General features: G+C 35.4%; 1 protein-coding gene across 1 annotated transcript in view; it reads right to left on the bottom strand.

Moving 5' to 3' along the window:
* LOC106140962 (GAS2-like protein 3) overlaps positions 1 to 17752 on the bottom strand; it is a 91772-nt gene extending 74020 nt beyond the window's left edge. Inside the window, exon 1 of the mRNA XM_060950335.1 lies at positions 17575 to 17752. The gene's annotated coding sequence lies outside the window, so the exon portion shown is untranslated. The remainder of the gene's footprint in view (positions 1 to 17574) is intronic.
* Between the last annotated feature and the right edge of the window lie 2584 nt (positions 17753 to 20336).

Consider the following 20336-nt stretch of genomic DNA (forward strand, 5'->3'; position numbering starts at 1 on the left):
CCTTTAAGGATACAAATTCTAAACTAATATTTTTTATTTATTTATTCAAACTTTATGCAGGTAAAATGTACACAGGCCACAAAGCATATTTTGCGAGTCGAACCTTTGGAACACTTTAATATTCACCACGTTCATTAAAAATAATTTAAATGAATACCAAAACATCACGTAATTAAACACAAGAGGAAATTCTAACCCTCTCTCAGCAACTCGACACTAATAGACAGCGAAAGTGTGTAAATTGCGGCTTCGTTTGTGGTGGACTGTCCAATGTGATACCCAAATATCCAATTGCAATTTCAAGCCGGAACACTTACGTATTTCTCGGTAACGTAATACGACAAAGATGTAGTGTGGTATATTATATAAAATAAATGATGATTAAATCAGCATGTTTGAAAGGCAAAAATGGGAACGTTGGAAAGGAAAGGCTTAGATGACCGTGAGCTCTTTGATCCAATTGGGGATCTTCTTGGTGAACGGTCAAATTAAAAGTACCCTTATCACAGGCTTGCCTGTATGAAATAATTGCTGAATTTTGATCAAGCAAAAGAAGATGCGATGATCGTTATAAGTTAAAAGATAGTGTCATCATACGTACTTATGTGTGTACAGAGTAAGAGACGCATAAGTTCTTGCTTGCTGCTCTGCTGCTGCTCATTTACTTGTCTTCAGAAACAATTCAAGAGTTCAAGTTTCTAAATCAACAGATTATAATCAAGAATTGGTCAATAAAAGGAAGAGAAACTGATGGGTATTTTGAAATATCTAATCAATCATCTAAATATGTAAAACTTTGTCATCATTACGTTCCACATTTTCAAAACAAAATAAATGCGACGACGCGAGTGAAGCTGTTTCTCGAAATAGTTAATTTACTCGCACCATTCGTGGAATCGGTTTAAAGTGGTGTAGAGCAAATTGAAGATGCCTCGAAAGCGAAGTGACGATAGCCCGGATTATGTCCCATTATGACTGACGAGCTTCTATTTGTAGCCAAGATTAACGATGGAGATAAACGACATTAGACGTATTAGAAATTCTAATTTTGATATCCTTTTGCAAGTAATAAAACGGTTTTTGAAAATTACAGATTTTTAACTTAAAGATTGTAATTAATCACACAGGGATTGTTAAAGAAACAAAATTTGCATACGCTAAAATGACAATAGCGCACGAAATCAGGTTAGTCATAATTTGCTATTCGTATGATAAAAAGTGAAATGCCCATTACCTGGAGGAAGAATAAGAAAACACGGCAAAATCCACTCGAATTCTCCATTTGTAGTGTAGTTATGTTATGGCACAATAAACCTGATTTATCTTGTCTTTTTAAATTACCATTGTTTGATCAGTTATACAGTCAGTCACGTCCGATTCCTGGCTCCACGCAGGATATCCTCTGAGACCACACGCGTTGTTACAACTTTTACTTCTCCGTACGCCATAAAAGCGAGCGTTATTGCAATGTTTCGAAACACTCCCAAAGAATTACTGCAACTATTAATCGCAAGCCAAAAATACTGATTAGTTAACGGTTAAATCATTCGAATATGTGCTTTAAGTCTTAGCAATAGAGATTATGAACGAAATGCTGTTGATTAACGTTATTTTTCATCGTAAGAGACAATAAGAAGCTCAGTGGGTGTGTGTGGGCTCGAAGAAGACATTAGGGCAGCATTGCGGAGAATGATTGATCATTCACTGATAGTTGGTGATTGACGGACTGAGAAATTTGAAGCAGTGTTACTTCACTTCAATGTAAACAAATACCTTTAATTAGAAGAGCACCTCAGATTTCACAATCTTCTTAAGTATGATGTTATGCCATTGTGAAGATTAAGAATGGTACAAATTATTATAATAAAGAAGAAAACAAATGCTGTGAGTCTGACCGAAAGGACAATTGAAGTTTGTGCAAACTGTAGCATTTATTATGAAACAGCGTTAATACTGAAGACACATAACCCTACTTATCGGAAACTTTTATTAAAGTTAAATCTTTCCAGATTTTGACTATGCGTTAAAAGACAGTTTTAAAATATCAGAATAAAAATATAGAAAAGCAATGTAATTTCCTTTGCACAAGAATAGAGCAAATAACATCAAATCAATTTGAAAACATTAATCGGTCAAGAATCTTTCATTTATAGATCGAAATCTTTGTGTACCAAATAAAATTGATGTAAATCAAACTACTCTTGATACCAAAGCGATCGTGTGAACTCGATTATTTCGTCAAAGTCGACATAAAACCTTAATCCGTTGATAATCCTTTAGATACTGAATCTTTCATTTGTTTTTTGCTCAGAAATTCGTCACACAAGCAAATCGAACAACTTTTAATGGTAACATGGGAAAAGCAATAAAAATACGCGGTTTTTTTATTTATATATGTTTAATACAATCATACAAACATATAATCACGTCTTTATCTTTTAGGTGTAGACAGAGCCAACAGACTTTTAAGACTGACTGAAAGGCGACGTTGCTATCCCATTGCCTAAAAGAAAACCCCCAAGTTTATAAGCCATTGTCTTCAATGGCTTTTACAATCTAATTTTATACATAAATATTAATTTTAAATACTATCTTTGTTCTCCAACATTTGGCGCATGTTTTGACCTTATTAAGATACCTAATCATGCAAACAAACGGATTAAGAAGTTAAATACGATAATCAATCTAAAGATATGGACTGTAACAAATTTATTTAAGTTATGATATTGGATTCGGAAATGACTATTATACCTACAAGATGACATTGACTTAATTACACGACAAGGGTCGTTTACTTCGCAAGAATAGTTTTACGACGACGCAAAACGTATTCAGCTATGCAAAATCCCGCAAATCTTCTATGATTTACTGCTGCGGCGCATGAGTTTCACGAGGGGTACTAGGAAGAGATTAAAAGCTGTTTAAATTTGCATTTGTATTCAATATTATTAACCGTGAAGTGTATATGATTATGCTATATTTTGTAATGAATTCAAACGGGAATTATCGCGACCATACCGTTTTTCCCTCACGTTTCGGACCGGGTTGCACCGACCGTGGTCACAGGATAACTGGTGGTAGATACCTACAGGCGTAAGTGTGATTTTCACTCGATCAGACGCGTCGAACAAGTTAACGCAAATTTGTTTGGAATTGCATTATTATTTGAATTAATTTAGGCACTAGGTTGCGCTGATTAAATCACATACAAATTCGCGTTTACTTCATCGACGCGTTTGATCGAGTTAAACTCTCACTAACCCCTCCGGTGAGGCTCCGTAGGCGCTGTGGAATCTTCACCCTCCGCCAAAACCCAAAGTAAACAAAAATGACTTTAAGGTAGGAAAAGTTTTGACGTTGATTTTCATAGAGATGTCTAAAAACATGCGTTATCTAGGCAAATTTAGTCTGTGGTGTCGGCGTTCGCTCAAATCGCTCGGGCGGTTATTTCTTCGCAGAGCTTTTATTATGGCGAGTGCAGTGTGCATCCTGACTCGAATTCTATTACCGAGGTGTCTGTCTTTACGACCACTAAACCATCGACGTGTGCGCTTGCTTTTGATAAAAGAAACAAAGAGATGTAGGAATGCTATATCTTCGTCATTTAGTTAATTAAGAACTGGTTTAATTTTTGCTACATGTAAGTATACTTACAAATAAAGAAGTTCTGTTGGTTTTAAACGAGAACGTATTACATACAGCACCAATCAACCTTCATGAAGTAAAAGAAATGTCTTATATCTCACATATATTTTAAATATTCTTATTATAACATTCATAAAGACACATGTAATAGTGTAAATACAGGGAAAATGGCTACTTCTCCGTCAAGTTTTCTGTACATTACCTTTTTGTCTATTAAGAATTATTGATTTGAATCTATTCACACGAGTTAGTTTGTTACAAATCCATTTTTAATGCGTTTATTTCGATTTAATGTCCGAGCTGTCAAGCTCCAGACCCTGATCTTCAGCCTGACAGCTCAGCCATGTCTCCTCATTTCTTTTATCAGCTCCGAGGTGTCATGTATGTTATTCTCTAGAGGAAATAATAAACCAAACCGTTAAGCGCGTCTCGCCACAATATTCTGACCTTTATAAGCACTAGCTACATAAACTATGTACTAATCAACTTGAAGAGAGTGGTACCGACGCCAAAATACCGATGCCGCCGGCCAAGGGGCCAAAACCCCTTGAAAATCCCTATTAATACGCCTATCTTCGTCCTGACTTGTCCAAGTATTTAATCCTGCCTTTGAAACGATAAATACCTAACTACTTTACTTTTTTCAGTAACTACATTGACATTTGTACAGGTAATTAGGTAGTTAGTACCACAAAGTAAACACTGCCTGTAATTTGTATGTTAGTGATTAAGTAAATAACAGTGATGTTTATTTGTATGAATGGAAAGATGTCACCGTTTTTTTTCTCAAAAAAAAACAAAGTTACAACAGATCTTAATAGTATATATAAAGCAATTTGACTGTTACAAATTGAAGTTTCTCCATAGTTTATCTGACCCTTTAATCGAAACTATTTGTCGTTAAACAAAAATAAAAACAAGAAATGGCCCTATATCTCCTTAAAAGGGCGTTATCTGGCGAAAACAAATGGTTGCAGCTAGTTCTATGGTAAGACGAGATAACCTACGGGTAAAAAGAAGGGTTCCATGATAAATATGACATACAAACGTACTTTCGCTCTTTTCCAAATTAAAAATAAAGATTTTGAAATGTTCGATGATATGCTATTTTACGAAATCACATTAGTAAATATCTTGTCTTTTAATTGGTATCAACATTTTTTTTTTAAAGTTTTGTAAAAAAAGTGAGTTTCATTTACTATACATTTAAATTTGAACCTTCTACAATATTTTATGGACAGACAGAACATGACAGAATGAGAATCAACAGTCGTTCACATATAATAATCAGTTTCGAATGAAACAAAAAGCAGGACTGTTTATTTCACTAACGACCAACCCGCACAAAATCGTGATCACCAAATTCAAATTCAAATTCAAAATTTTTATTCATTATTATAGGATATTATTATATCGCTTAATAATTGTCGTATGGTTTAACAACTTGGTTGACGTCAAATAAATTACTTAAAAACTAAGTTTACTGCCGCTTCCAAGGCGTCAGTGCAGAAGAAGCGGTAACAAACTGCACTGCAGCATTTTCATCAACAACGTCAACTTCACAATATTAAATTATACTTAGAATAGAATGTGGACGGGAGAATACATTGTTCACGGGAGATTTATATATTTATGAGATTTAATATTGAAAAAAGAAAAAAATATATATATATATATATATTATGGATTGCCAATTTTAAAAAGATTTATGTACAGAGTGTACTGAAATTTTGATTTAAGTTCAAATTAAACTACAATTAATTACGAGGTTCCTGTGCCAAGCTCGAGCCAGATGTTTTTATCATTAAGGTAATCATCAGTCCTATAATAAGCCTTCCCACAAAGTACTTTCTTTACATACTCTTTGAATTTTCGGTTGGGCATATCAAGAACAGACTCCGGCAACCTATTATAAAATCGTATACAGTTCCCCATAAATGATTTACTGACTTTGCTAAGCCTATGAAACGGCATGACTAATTTATGTTTATTACGTAAATTTCTATCAGTTGTGGCACTAACTTTTTGAAAAAAAGAGGTATTTTTCCTAACATACATTATAAGATCAAAAATGTACTGGGACGCTACTGTAGGTATGTTTATTTTCTTAAAGAGTTGTCTTAACGAGTCTCTTGGTCCTAAGCCGTAAATTGCGCGAACGGCCCTTTTCTGAATTATAAAAATAGTTTGTATATCAGCCGCGCTACCCCATAAAAGTAAACCATAAGATAACAAGCTATGAAAATAGCTGAAATAAACAAGCCTAGCTGTAGCTACATCTGTCAATTGTCGGATCCTCCTAACAGCATAAGCGGCAGAGCTAAGTCTATTGGATAGTTTAGAAATATGAGCACCCCACTGTAGCTTTGCATCAATTATAATTCCTAAAAACTTTGTATTTTCAACAAATTCTAATTTCTGGCCTTCCAGTGTTATGTCAGTATTGGCCTGCCTTACGTTTGGAAGGGTAAATTTAATGCATTGGGTCTTATTAGCATTTAAAAGAAGATTGTTGGTTGAGAACCAGATAGATATGGCCGACAGTATATTATTAACCGAACTTACATTTTCGCTATGGCGATCTAATTTAAATATTAAAGAAGTGTCATCGGCAAACAGCACTATACCCGCCTGTTTTTCCACCATAAAAGGCAGGTCATTGACATATACCAGGAAGAGGAATGGTCCTAAAATTGAGCCCTGAGGAACACCCATTGAGACGCTTGAACCGCTTGACTTTACTCCATTAATATCTACAGTTTGAAGCCTATCAGTCAAATAGGATGCCATTAGTTTAGTTGATTTGTGGTCAAACCCATATTGACGAAGTTTACGCAAAAGTGTCTGATGATCTACGCAATCAAATGCTTTAGAGAGATCGCAAAAGACTCCAACTGAATCCTGTGAACTCTCCCACGCGTCATAGATTTGAGTAACAAGTGCTACTCCCGCATCAGTGGTGGACTTCCCGGCAGTGAACCCATATTGTTGGGAATGGAAAATGTTATTGATTTTAAAATATTGTTGCATTTGATTAAGCATCATCTTCTCAAACACCTTGCTCAAAACTGGCAATATAGAAATAGGTCTATAATTGCCAAGGACTGTTTTCTCCCCTTTTTTGAATAGAGGTATTAATTTGCTACATTTCATTAAATTTGGAAAAATACCCTCATCAATACATTCATTAAATATAAAAGCTAGATCAGATGCAATAATATCTATGATTTGACTTATGATACTAACAGACATACCCCAATGGTCTTCAGACTTTTTCAAATTAAGTTGTTTGAACGCCTTTAATATATTATCAGAGTTAACATATTTAAATTTAAAGACAGATTTGATGGGAGTTGTGTTATTATAAAGTAGGGTTTCAGCGCGCAATGGACAAGAGTCAACGTCAGAAGTTAGCTCCACAGGGATTTTTGCAAAGAAATTATCAAAAGCATTTACTATGTCCTGAGTTTTAGAAATACTTTTGTTACCGGATGATATTTGTTTAATACTGTCTCTATCTTTGATTTTGCCAGATTCTTTATTAATAATGTTCCATGTTTCTTTAATTTTATTTGGTGCGTTGTTTATTTTACTACTTATGTGCAAAGACTTGGCTTGCCTGCAAACTTTTTTAAATAATTTTGAATAATTTTTGACATATTCTACAAAACTGGGGTCAAAATTGTATTGTTTCTGGGCATATAAGTCATATAACTTATTCCTACTCTTGTGAATACCTACTGTAGCCCATTCACTGAACTGTAATCTATTACGAATATTGACTTGTTTCTGCTTGAACCTTTTTGAGTATTCAGCAGAAATCATATCAAATAAATTGTTATAATGTTCATTAGGATTATTTCCAGAATATGTTAAAGTATTTAATTGATTTGCAATGTTTATTTTAAATTTTCTTATGTTTTTGGAAGAAAGAGGTCTACACATAATTTTATCATTATTTAAATTGTTTAAGGACTCTTTCTCAAAGGTAACATATTGACCGGTGTGATCCGAGGGCAATTTGTGAATAATTGATTTCCGTATATAAAGATTATTGCAAAAAAAATTATCCAGACACTTGGCAGATGTAGATGTTATTCGGGTTGGTTCGAAAAAAACATACTCTAAATTATAAGATTTAAACAAATTAATAAATTGTATACTAACGGTTGATTTAACTAAAATGTCAATGTTAAAATCACCACAAATAATTAATTTTTTATTACATTTTGAGGTAACATGTAACACTTGATCCATTATTTTTAAAAATTGTTTAAATTCACTGTTTGGGGGACTGTACACACAAACAATTATATGATGATCTAGCTCGGCACAGGTCACTTCGGCACACCGCTCAACCGAAAGTCTGGTTATGTCTGTTCGCTCTTTACAGCGAAGACCGCATTTGATAAATATCATAGACCCACCTCTAATTGCAGACTTTCTGTTTAAGCAGCTCACAATATTATAATTGTTTAGGCTGAACATCATCTCCCCCTCCATGAGCCAATGCTCAGTCAAACATAAAATGTCCACATTTAATTCTTCTAAAACTAGTTGTACTTCTAATTCTTTGCCGGGAAGACCTTGTATATTTTGATGGATAATTCTTAACCCTCGAGGGTTTCCCGTTGTCTGAGTGGAACCGGCACTGGAAAAGTGGCACCGAAAACGAATTATGATAACGAAGTCATAAAAATGATGAAAGTCTGCGACGTGACGGTAGTGGATGATAAGTCCACCCACGCGCGACCCGCGACGGGGCAGAGAGCCCTTCCGCGGGCTAAGTAAATCTTCTATAAGTATATAAAAGTGAAGAACACTCACTGACCATGAAATCTCAAAAACTACTGAGCCAATAAATATGGAATTTGGCAGGAAGATTGTAACTAGGGAACGAACATAAAGAAAGTAAGGAGAGATATTAGGTTTTTTCGTTTTATGAGGGCGCTACAAATATAATAATTTCTAAAAGTTCGCCTTTGGTTTTTCCAGCGGCATCCATCACCGATATGTTTCTGAGCACAAGATCCGCTTTACGACGTTAAAATGATATATTTTCACTGACAAAATGCTTCAAAAAGATTTATGATCAGCTTTTTCCTAATTTTTCCCCGTTTTCATGGGAATTTCTGGAAAAATACTATTATTACTCATCGAAATTGGTCAAGCGTTTTATCCGTTACAGCGCAACAGAGAGACAGACAGATAAACAGACGTTCGCGTTTATAATTGAAGGATGTACTAATCCTATTGAATTTTAATGTTAAAAATATCCATCTGTCATATATAAATCTTATAAAATTCTCGTGTCACAATGTTCTTTTTTGTGATAAGAGTTGTCCACTCTTATCATTTTCTTTTAAGTAGAAATTACTTAAAAAATATTTATATGGCAAAACAACTTTTCCCGGGACAGGTAGTTATATATACATATAAGATTTAGAACGATTAATAACGTTGAATTGAAAATTCATCAAACAATAATTATTATTACGTTCATAAAAATATATTAAATGCGGTTAATAGGTATCTATTGGGTCAGCATTATCGCAATTATTTCGCCCTACATACACACCAACACACAATCAGCAGTTTTATGGTATAACTGGCTCTATTATCTAAGGTAAGTATACATAACAGGTGACAATCCATAACATCATCTAAATTAATATAAACTTAACACTATGCTTTCGACTGGAACCCAGCATAGTTACTATTGTAATCATAATAAAATATTGAAAAAATATAAAAAAACCGAAATCTGGTGTTACCAATACTTCAAAGAAACTAGGAGAGCGTGTTGCACAGATTCCAATTTTGACACTTTTCTGAGTTAAGTCCATATCTTTAGGTACTGAAATAAATGTAAGCAATCTTATTAGGTCTTTTTATTAAAAAGAAATACTCGTAAGTACAAACAAAATTCATAAGAAGATAAAAAAATCATACAACTAAGTATTTTTGATTAAAAGACATTTCAAGATCGTATACATAAAGGTAATTCGATTGATTTATCTATCGATGGTCGAAGAGAGAATAAACCTGCACATTCAGACAACTGTATGTGCAAACAAACAAGCACAGAATCAGCAGTTTTGTTCTTTCTCAATCTAATGAGATCGCTTGTCAACGCCTACTTGACGTGTTTGCATTTTTTATAAATCTTGTATCACTAACGAAGACTGACGTTTACATGAGCACGAATTAGTTTTTTTACAATGTATGTATTACTAAGTACCTACCTGACAAGAATAGTATCATTTTAATTTTTGCATACATACATACATACATATGATCACGTCTATATCCCTTGCGGGGTAGACAGAGCCAACAGTCTTGAAAAGACTGAATGGCCACGTTCAGCTATTTGGCTTAATGATAGAACCGAGATTCAAATAGTGACAGGTTGCTAGCCCATCGCCTAAAAGAGGAATCCTAAGTTAATAAGCCTATCCCTTAGTCGCCTTTTACGACATCCATGGTAAAGAGATGGAGTGGTCCTATTCTTTTTTGTAATAGTGCCGGGAACCACACGGCACAATTTTAATTTTTGATTTGTTTTAATTGTATTTTGTCTTTATTTATGAAGAGAGTTATGAATGTGGATGAAGCGAAAGATGTAGTCCCTGCCTACCCCTCGGGGAAAGTGACATGATTTTATGTTTATATAGGTAATGTTTATTGTATTTTTATGTTCAATCTTTATGCTGCGTTTGATTCTATATTTTTCAGCTATTTAATTTCAGTCTATCTGTTGACGTCGTACTCGTACGAGGCGACTAAAACATAAACAATAAACTTCGTAGTGCATCAATTATTTAGTTATTCGAGTTAACTGACAGTAGCAAATGTAATTCCTTAGTCGCCTTTTACAACGTCTATAGGAAGGAGAGGAAATGGTCCTATTTCTACTGTGCCAGGATCCACAAACCTTTTAATTTATTATAATTTGTAAATACCGAAAATCACCAAGCAGCTCTTATGTGATAGACAGAGCCATGAGGGGAAGATTAAGAACGGAATTGAGATTTATATAATTGCAGGTCAGGCAGGAATGTGCTTTGTAATAAAATTGCAGCTATTTTCTTTTATAATTTTTTGTCACAAGTAATTATTTCATAACGTAATATTGAGTAAACTTATTTAATGTTTGTGCCAAAGGCTCTGTCGGCTTTGAAATGATTAAATACAATATTTTTCATACGTAATGCCTGGGGAGCCATTACATAACCCAAGTTTGGCTTCACAACGTATAATTACAACCCATCACATCGTAACGAGGGTACTATTAGCTAAAAACGCGTCGTGACACTCGCCGAGCTTTATGGCTGAACAGACAGACAGACAAAGCGGCTGACCCACTTCTACTAATACATGTGAAAATGGGACGGACGGACGGACGGGCCCACAAACATTGACACGCGTCCGTTATTATGCCATTTTCTCAGGAGATCTGAATTATATGATTATATCTTTCTGGAACAAGTATGGTACTAGCCGTGTGGTTATTGACACCTTAGAGTAAAACAACTTCGTGAAAAAACCTGTCTTACCCAATACAGGCAAACGAAGCACCCCGAGTTCTTCTCCAATCGACTTTCCACAACCTTTACAGGGGAAACTGACTAATGGATCATAGTGTAGGATGAATGTGCCTATTCCCTTAGTCGCCTTTTACGACATGAAATTCTCTAAAGAATTCTAAGGCGAGTATGTAACCGCAAGAGGAAGAAGAACATTATATTTTTGATTAAGTACTAAGTATTCTTCTTGTTGTATGTGTGCTATTATTATATAATAAATTCAAATTCAAAATATACATTAATTTAATATGGCCAACACTCTCCCGCGTTAAACTTGAAATCTTGCCTTTCAATCCTCGTGGTAATTTTGCTCACTCATTTAGACAATCCATTTCTTCTATTGTAAGTAGGTCGTTTGGTTTGATTTGAAGATAGTTTATTTTAAGGCCTTCAAAAATAAGGAATCAAATAACATTAGAATGCAGGTAGTCGCTGTTGTTTACGACTGTATCCGCGACGCATGCTTACGGACGTGAGTTCAATATATTAGTAGGGGATGTCGCTACTGGCACAAAAGAAAGTTCTCATAAAGACGTTAGCGGATTTTTAGGAGGTACATTTATTCCTACCTCCACAGGTAAAATAAACAGAGATACCTAATATCCTGATTTGAGTTTGCTAGGGTTGACAATAAGATCTTTAGACAAAAAGTAGACAGAAATGGGCCAGCGATCTATCACTATTTGAATCTCAATTCAATCATTCAGCGTATATATCGTTGCAATAAGATGAATAAAAAGAAGTATGCAGGGATCGTGGGATATAGAAGAATGAAATTAGTAATGAGATGTAACATAACTGAAACTAAATTGTCTAAATTGTAAATTGCCGGCGTCATCATGGTCAATGTCGCCGAGTGTCCGGTGGACGGAAGTCATCGCCACACTGATCACGCGCCGAGAACATCATCACGCGATCATTTCTCGTTCGGCGACAATTGACCAGTTTTTGCAATTACTTCCATGTTTTTTCAACGACTTATCGGAACACGCAGATATGATCAGATGAAATATATCCGCCAAGAGCGTGCGTTTCCCAGTCTCAACAAAAGGGGCCACTGACTGACTGATAAACATTCAGCATGAAGCCTCTCTCAGTGCACCCTTGGACTATAGGATATATAGTCCAAGGGTGCACTGAGAGAGGATTTCTCAAAATTACAGCGCAAAATTTAATTGGTCGATTTTCTCTTTACCTGGGCGGAGCCACCTGCGTGTTCTAGTATTAAAAAGATACGAGTACATGTCCTACCACTCGTCAAATTGACCGCGGGTGGTGTTTTCACCGGTTTCATCCTCAGCTATGTTCTATTGCTGAGGATGAAACAGTTGACGTTTGACGCGCTCCTGTATGTTAAGTAACCCCGGGGGTAGTCCCCACTTGAATGGGGGACCGTTAGTGCTGCCATCGCCGGATGGCATTCGTAAAACCTTTTAAGATGCCATTAGGTGGCCTGAAAGATCGCACCAATAGCTAATGGCCAATAGATAAATAAAATCTCAGACGATGAGATATTGGAATCTCATCAACTCTAGGAGCAAAGGATACTACGTAATATCCCACGCGTGGGCCTCGCGCCCACTCCGCCCCCGCACTACAAACATCAATGGACGAGTTTTTGTGAGGACCACTGTGATGTCACGCCACCATATCTAGGAGACACCTGTACAGTGGAGTAAATACATCTTGTTTACGATCTTTACGATGTGATTGAGTGGTCAACACGGATATGTCATTGTTAAGTTTGAATAGCTGTGTGTAGTTAGGTTCCCAAGATGGCGGATGCCAGATGGGAGTCGCTACGTGTTACCTGTCTTACCTAACTTAGGGTACATGGTCAAAGGCACACCCCGGGCTCTTTTCCAAGGTGGTGAGATTGCAACCGGTAATATAGCAAGGAAGAAGAGGGTTCCCATGTTTGCAGATGTCAGATGAGAGTCGCTTCGTGTTACCTGACTCACCTGTCAAAGGCGAACCCTTGGCTCCTCTCCAGAGTGGTGAGAATGCAACCACGACTATCGCCCGGAGAAAGAATAAGAATAAGTATTGAATATATGCTGTATTCGATTAAAATTTACATAATTCTGTAGATTTTTTTAAAGAAAGTGATCATCATTCATCAAATCTCAAAAACAATATTAAGCTTCCACAACCCACTACTAGAATTTTAACAGAGTATTTAGTATAATTAAAATTAAACTGTTTAATTTTAAAAACATCAACACACCTTAACGCATTATTAATGACATTTATTTTTAGTAAATAAATAAATCTTCTTAATAGAAAACCGAAACACTATTTACGGACATCAAATGGACATTAATTTATATCCAATATGTAATTAATGACTATCATATACTGGCAAATCCAATAATGCAATATTGATTGTTAGAAACGAGAAACATTATTATCCGTACATATTAACCACGAAAAAAATTATTCCCTTGCTCGACTCATTCCTTAGTCTCTGTTACTCCTAACAACGTTATCCTATCGCTGCGCCAAATTATGTATACTTAAAGTCGGTTCAATAATTTATGAGTGTAGTATTTGAAGAAAAATAATTGCTTTCGAAAATCACTCTTCATCAAAAACGACGTTTTTTTACAAACAGGTCATCATCGACATACCCTCGTAATCTCACATGCATTACTCGCCTCGACATGCACAGCTGCTTATCATATTTACAATGAATGCAAGTCAAGGTCAGACATCTGAGCGATAGACAAAGATAAGAAAGAAAATTGAGTGATACTCGTATATAATAAAAATAGAAGTTTAGCGGGAGCGATAGTTTGACCAGGGTAGATCTTCCGCCAGGCTAGGTGTTATGCCTGGGGAACCGCGGCTCCGACGATATTGTGTCGGAAGTTGTATATATCGTCCAATCCGTGAAATTTTTGCTTGCGCGATTAAGACATTTCGCTGTTTTGACTGATAGTGTCGCGAGATTTTGTATTTGTGAATCGTGGCGTAGAGATGTCGCCACAGAAGTACTAAAGCCTAAATAGAGTAAATTATAAATCAATAATGTGGTTTTTAAGCTGTGTTTTGAACGATGTGTCAGTAAGCTTTCCCTTTATCAAACAGAACATTCAACATTTATATTCGAATATTATAAATTTATTAAAAGAAATTTAATTGCTCACTATAGCTTGATAAGTATAGTGGCACAAGACAGATATCGTATGTCTATAAATAATTATGCGTGACCCTTTTACTAATCAATTATATATGTAGGTATAAGTTAACAGTGCTTCAATGTATCGGTTCAAAAAGATCGTTGGTGCCCGGTTATGCGTGATGCACAAAAAGGCACAGGTTCAAATACAACATCGGCCTTGTTCCAATGACTATTTTCAAAGTTATGAATATGATTTTGAATACTAACCAATGCTCTTGCGGTGACAGAATGAGGGTATTAATAGAAAAACATCAGAATCGGTCAGGCGGTTTGAACGTGGATAAGGAAGGCAGACTTTCATATTTAATCTGTTTAGATATGAATATAATCCTGTAAAGAGAAATGCACCGCACACTGTTGGTCATGCGATAATATATTCGCGCTCGATCTTATCTCTCAAGGCTAACGAATAAAACTTAATAAAAAAACAGGTAAAGGCGATCGCCTTTATAATGCACATCCTTTTTTTTTCATTTTTGCCTGTTTTATCGTTATCTTATTTTCAAAAAATACTATCATTTTCTTTTCAATGTTTTTATAGCTATATGACTAATCATAGTAACGGCTGCACGGATAAAACGATTCATTTTTGGAAAAGAATAAGTTGTAAGGAATTATGCTAGAACAATCGTGGTTCTTCTTAGTAAGTGCCGTGCCTTAACTATATATTTAAATTATGTTACGTCTTTTAATGAAACACAGAAATGAGCATAAACCACTAAATTTGGTTAGGTAACTTTTGCAAAAATCAGTTTTAATTACCACACAATAATTAAAAATTAATATTTATTATTTATAACATTTATCGTCGCCTTGTACCATGCTCCAAATAACTGGCTAAGGTCACAATTTAAACGTAATTAAATTTTGATTTTATTATTTTTAAATTGAAATGCGTGAAAAACGCAATTTGGCACTTATTCGAAAGGTTAATGAGTTAGTGAAATATGTAACATGAATGCCCAGAAAAATTTATATGCTTAGATGCTTCTTTTAACGAGAGTGTCCAAACTTCTGTGAAACTAAAACCTGACAGTTTCGAGTTCTTTGTGTATTTGTTACTAGCCAAAGAATGTTTCTGAAAAAAATCAAATAATTATTTCTATTATTTTTAAAAGTCAATGCATTAAATACAGTTTATTCTTTTAAGTACAGTTTTAATTTCATCGTTCATTTTGAAGTGTCAACCCATTTCTAACGTTTTGTAGTTCATCATTGAAATGAGGGAAACAATATTAAGTCTCACTCTCTTGCCTCGGCGTGTTTCCATTTACACTGTGCTTCGGGGCTTGGGGTTCGTATTCCGACATTTCTCAGAAAAATGATGATGAAAAGTTCTCCTTCTATACTTTTCAGTAACTTATGGTATTTTATTTAATACCAAGACGTTCAAATGATATTGTCATTTTACAATGTAGGTATTCGAATAAACATTCTTTGTATTATGAAAAAAGTTCATTTAATATTACCTACTGAATATTGATCTAACGCTCTAACCCACTTAACAAAATAATGGGTGTTACAAAAACATGATGCCGCAACACGGAAATCAAACAATCGCCTGCATTTCCGAACTGCAGCAATGCACCGGATAATGAACTGCATTTGCAACGAAATTTACCCATTTCACGTAAATAAACGTAGCATAATTATTACGTACATACATATATATAAACACATTTTATACATATAACGGCTAATTCAGATTCAAAAACTGACAGATTGGCATCGTCTACGAGTACAAGAATCCCAAGCATATTAGCCTCTCCCTTGATTGCCTTTTACGATCTACATAGACAGACAAGCGGCTGATACACACTGCTTTAACTCCGCTTGCGCAACGGATGATCGAACCTGATGAATAAGATTATGTGATGAGATACCAGCCTATCGATAACTGACAGCCGTAAGTAATTAATTTTACGGATTACCCTCTTTAAGCAGCCATCGTAACTATGAAATTTTACCCAACTTAGAACTGATATGTAATTTTAATTGTTACCTAACAATGTAATGCAAAGTTTATGTGACAGTTGATAAAAACTATGTACTTTCATAAACGGTCATTTTAAGTTTTCCGCTACATAATTGACTAGTATTGCCTATATTTTTAGCAATTCTGTTTTTTATTATTACATATAAAGACGAAAAAAAGTTTTTTTTGATGAACCTACAAAAATCTTTTATTGGGAAATAGGTTATTTTGTATATTATAATATTTCAAATGTGGGTAGTTTGCACTTAGTATAGTGTATTGATAATAAACAACAAACAATCAGCTTGAAAAAAGTACCTACTTCCCAAAATACGATAATAAATTTTTTTGGAGTATCAAATATATTTCACATTTTACAGAAGGTACAAATGTAAGTTTATTATTTAAAGAATACCTATTTGTTTTTATTTTAAAGTTGTCATAACGCTGTTATGATTAGGAAAAATTCAACAAAATAAATAGGTTTTAAATTATTTAATCATACCTACCCCCAATCAAGCCTGAAATTAAGTTTTATAAAACTTTAACTTAATTTTGTTTTGTTATTATACAACTATCCAAAAAGGCTCGACTGGCTGTGCACAGGGGCGTGTTGGTCCCGACATTAATGTATGGGAGTGAAAGTTGGGTATGGCAAAAGAAGCATGAAAGCAGAATAAATGCAGTGGAAATGAGAGCGTTAAGGAGTATGATGGGTGTGAAATTGAGTGACAGGATAAGGAACAGCGTGATAAGGGAATGTTGTGATGTGAAAGAAGATGTAGTTACAGGAATAGAAAAGGGTATGTTAAGATGGTTCGGTCATGTGGAGAGGATGAATGAAAGCAGGTTGACTAAGCAGATATACAAGGAGAGTGTGGAGGGAAAGGTCGGAGTGGGAAGACCTAGACGAACGTATCTTGATCAAATTAAGGACGTCCTGGTAAAGGGTCAGGTCAAAAGTACCCGAAACCGCCGAGCTTGTATGAAGAGAGTTATGAATGTGGACGAAGCGAAAGAAGTATGCAGAGATCGTGGCAAGTGGAAAGAGGTAGTCTCTGCCTACCCCTCCGGGAAAGAGGCGTGATTTTATGTATGTATGTATGTATGTATTATACAAAATAAACACCACTCGGAATTATCGCAAACTACCTGCGAAACACAAAAAAAGAAAACAAACTCACCACAGTATCACGATCCCTGGGTACACAATTAATTAATCATCAGAAATTTAAACCACTGAATCTCACTCTCACTCACTAATTAGTGCGTAACTTAAGTTACGACGCGCGTCAAATGTTTCGTGTTCGTAAAGCGAGCGAGTTCGTTGCGAGTCGCGGTACGGGCGTGCTGTCGGCGCGGGCGCGGCGTGCGTTATGACAACAAGGCATGCATCGCTGGTCGCATCGCATGGCACGCGGCTGCAGCGCCAGCGGACTAGTCCGGGGTCCAATCTTCTTTAGGGTTTGTTCTATTTCTAACTGGTCTCATATCAGGGAATTATTGCCACCTTTTTATGTTGATCGCGGTCACAAGTGCACCCCGGGCTCGTCTCATCAGTGGTGTGGATATAATCGGGACTAGACTAATCAGGAGGTTAAGTTCGTAATTTTCTGAAAACTGGATGGAACAGTAACCCAGGCGTGGAAATTTTCGGGTTTTGACGAACTAAATAATACGATTGGTTTAATATAGATATTTACAGGTTTATTCAGTCATTAATCAAGCTATCTGGCTAAGCGTGGTATTAGAATCTTGTGTAAGCACTTATATAAAACTACTTTTACAATGTAAGATTAAAAAATTGCAATCTGTACAAAAATTTATAAGTAGATCCCGAACTATACATTAACTGACTTAAAACTTGACTGATGGATTCATTCATTGAAAAAAAAAACTAAGTTCATATTGCGGAACGTTCGGCAAGCAGGGGTAAGGATTTTAACTTTTACATGCTTGCTTGTAATCTTTTATTCATGACGTCATCATCCGTCAAGCCTGAACCTATTTTTCAGTCTACCCCTTCTGCTTGGATCCAAAAGAACACAAAAGAGTAAGTTCCCTAGATAGCCTGTAAACTTCCACTGTGCTAAACATAAAAAGAGTCCCAAGATTTGACCTAAGCATTATGCACAAAAATGGGCACTACTGTGTTTTACTTCAACAATAATTAATTATTGAAACGTATTATAATCAATACCCCCAATAAACCATCCAGTTGAACCCTTTAGTCTTTTCGAGATTGTTGGTTCTGCCTATGTAAGTGATAAAAACTTGATGTACTTATATGTTTACTTGTGTAAATGTTGAGATTTTCATTACAAACAAAGACATAAGACATAAGTGCCGTGTGGTTCCCGGCACCAATTCAAAAAAGAATAGGACCACTCCATCTCTTTCCCATGGATGTCGTAAAAGGCGACTAAGGGATAGGCTTACAAACTTGGGATTCTTTTTTAGGCGATGGGCTAGCAACCTGTCACTAGTTGAATCTCAATTCTATCGTTAAGCCAAATAGCTGAACGTGGCCATTCAGTCTTTTCAAGACTGTTGGCTCTGTCTACCCCGCAAAGGATATAGACGTGACCATATGTATGTATGTATGTAACAAAGACATAACATCAAAAATATAATATACTAATACCCTAACATACACACGTCTTTTCTGTCGCTATCCCACTAATTGCGGTTACCGCGACCGCGGTTGCGACCAGGATCTACCCAGGATGCACTACACATCGATATCCTGACAGAAGGTTCTCACGCTATATTCTTTTGCGGTTATATGTTCCTTACTATGAGTTGGAGACTGGTATACTTATGTGAATTTTACATGCTGTAAAAAGTATAACAAAATATGGGTGGCAACATATATAAAAAGTCTCAAAATTCTGGTTGAACTCGATATGTAGTTAGTACTACATTGTACAGTAAACAGAGTCAATTATCATATATGTAATTCGAAAGCACTTTTTTTTAAATCAACATTATTTTTTTAGATGTATGACCTAATTTATAGATAAAGCGAAGACACCTTTTCCTTGATATACTTTTACAATCAGCGCGGTACTAGAAGCAGTCGACAATTTATGTATTTCTCCGCTACGAGATCATGGTAACATACGAGTATTTTTTTATTTATTATACGAGTACCTATGTCTTAATCGAAATTCTGTCATTAAGCCATCTACCTAACCGTGGTCTATGAGTAACATGTGTAAGTAGGTATATAATACGGGTAAATCAATGTATTTTGAATTAATATCATTATATTCCCGCCATAATGCAGTGGGGCACGGATAAACAGAAATTCCCCATGAATTCCCTGGTGGGTAAAGATGTCGAGTGTGCGGGTTTATAAAATTTGAACTACAATACAAAGCCACAGACTAATTTAACTTGACCACAATTCCCCATGTTATGAAGTTACCATCTTAAAGTCCAAACCATTGTTTTGTGATCTTGTTGCACCAATGACGTGGGTTCGATTCCCACGGCACTGCCATTGTAAATAACGATTGTCGTCACATTCAAGATGATATACACAGATGTGTAAGTCACACGTCCGTCAAAACAAATATTGTATGTGTGTGAAATTGATCCCACTGCAAAAATATGAAATGACTGACAAATAATATTCTATTCTAGCTATAGTCCGCGACTTCTTTCACTGAAAAAGCTGACCCCCTGTATTGTCCCTTAAAGGGGTGGGGAAGTATTTTTATTAACCACTTCTTAAGTTGTACCAAGTCCAATACATCTGAAAAAACCGCATTGAAATCAGAGCAATAGTTTTAGCGTGTAACGAGTACAAACATACAGAGAGACGGACAGACAATGACAGAAGTATTTAAAAATTATATTATGGCTTCTTTTTTACTTATAAAGATCCCCATATCGATATTTTGGTAATATATTTCAAGTACAGACATCGATCAGTTAACTC

This window comes from Amyelois transitella, chromosome 21 (genome assembly GCF_032362555.1).
Source record: "Amyelois transitella isolate CPQ chromosome 21, ilAmyTran1.1, whole genome shotgun sequence".
NCBI lineage: Eukaryota > Metazoa > Arthropoda > Insecta > Lepidoptera > Pyralidae > Amyelois > Amyelois transitella.